Raw genomic sequence first — 1840 nt, forward strand, 5'->3', positions numbered from 1 at the left:
TGGCTTTGTGGCAATTTACTCTTCAGTTCACTGGGCCACTCAGAACTTTGGTAGGTGTCTAGTGAAGGCTCCCATGTCATCTAGAAGAGTCCCAAAATTGTCATGTTTAGGATATTTGCATCTAGTTCTAGTGTGCAGCCTTGAGGAATGGCCAGAGAGAGCCTGTGTTGTGTGTTTATGGCAGCTCTGGGGCAGCCCTGAACATGAGTTCCTGGGAAATGTTGCACACTAGAATTCTTAGCCGTGTAGGATATCTCCCTTCAAACTCTTTTTAAAAATTGTATTTCTGATTTTATTTTTTTCAAGACAATGTTTCTCTGTATGGCTTTGGAGCTTGTCCTGGAACTAGCTGTTGTAGACCAGGCTGGCCTCCAACTCACAGAGATCCGCCTGCCTCTGTCTCCTGAGTGTTGGTGTGGACCACCAACGCCTGGCTCAAAAAATTATATTTCTATATAAGGTTGTAAGATAGTAGATTCTATATTACTTCCCACATACCTTTCCTTTTAATTCTCCTCCACAACCTATTCTCTCTGATCTCCCCGGTCTCCTCCCTGTTGAAACTTTCCTACCCCAGAGTTCCCTTCACCACTTTTATTTTATAGTGTTCAACTGCCCACCTTCCCAGTGGTCACTTCCTGGTTTCCTGGCACCCACAGATACTCAAAGTTAAACACACAAAACTGGAAATGCAAAGCTGGGGTGCAAATATGAGAAACAACATGTTTATGTCCTTCTGGGCCTGGATCACTTTACTCGGAAGAGTTCTTCGTTTGTTTCATTCATTCATTGACCTCCATGTTCCACAGTTTCGTTTTTCCTTATAGCTGAGCAAAATCTGCCCCCCCAACCCCCATCCCCGTGTATGTATCACATGTTCTTTGTCCACTGGTCTGTTGATGGACATATAGGCTGTCTCCATTTCCTGGCTATTGTGAATAGAGCAGCAAAGACCAAGAGTGAAAAAAGAAATATTATGTGTAGTAGGGTCCAGAGCCCCTTGGGAGCATGCCCAGAATGTTCTATTTCTAATTTTTAAGAAACCGCCAGACTGACTTCCAAAGTGGCTTCAACCAGTTCACACTTGAAGGTGGGGGTTTCTCTCCCACCTGGTCCTGCAGCCAATTAGTCCCAAATAAACACACAAAGACTTTTATTAGTTTATAAACCATTTGGCTGATGGCTAGGGCTTCTTAACAGCTATCTCTCTCCTAATTATTAACTCATTTCTATTAATCTAAATATTTCCATGTGGTGTTATCTTACTGGAGAAGGACCCAGACATATTATTCCTTCCTCCACTACATGGCGTCTCCTCTGTCTCTTTCCTGTAACCAGCCTTCTCCTGGTTTGGTAGCCCTGCCTATCCTTCCTGCCTGGCTACCTGGCCAATCAGTGCTTTATTCATCAACCAATAAAAGAAACATATATACAGAAGGACATCCCCCATCACACACTCCCACCAACAGCCAATAACAGGTTCCCTTCCTTCACATCCTCACTAGTATTCGTTGTCACTGTGTTCTTCACAATGATGGCCATCCTGGCTGGAGTGAGATGAGTCTTAAAGTTGTTTTCGTTCACATTGCCCTCACATTTAGAGGTGCTGGGCCCTCCCTTTTAAAAGTGTTTGGCAGACATTCATATATCTTCCTTTGTGGACATCCTGTTTAGTTCTACAGCCATGTGTAATGGGGCTATTTGCTTCCTCGATGCTAAATTTTTTTGACAAGAACTTAAGGTTTATGAGTGTGGCACATTGCATCTGCCAAGCTTCAGCTACTGTATGTGAAAAGCAGGGCTCTCAGTTAGGCTGCCTGTAGGCCCTGATGACCATTCA

This window comes from Phodopus roborovskii, unplaced genomic scaffold (assembly GCF_943737965.1).
Source record: "Phodopus roborovskii unplaced genomic scaffold, PHOROB, whole genome shotgun sequence".
Lineage (NCBI taxonomy): Eukaryota > Metazoa > Chordata > Mammalia > Rodentia > Cricetidae > Phodopus > Phodopus roborovskii.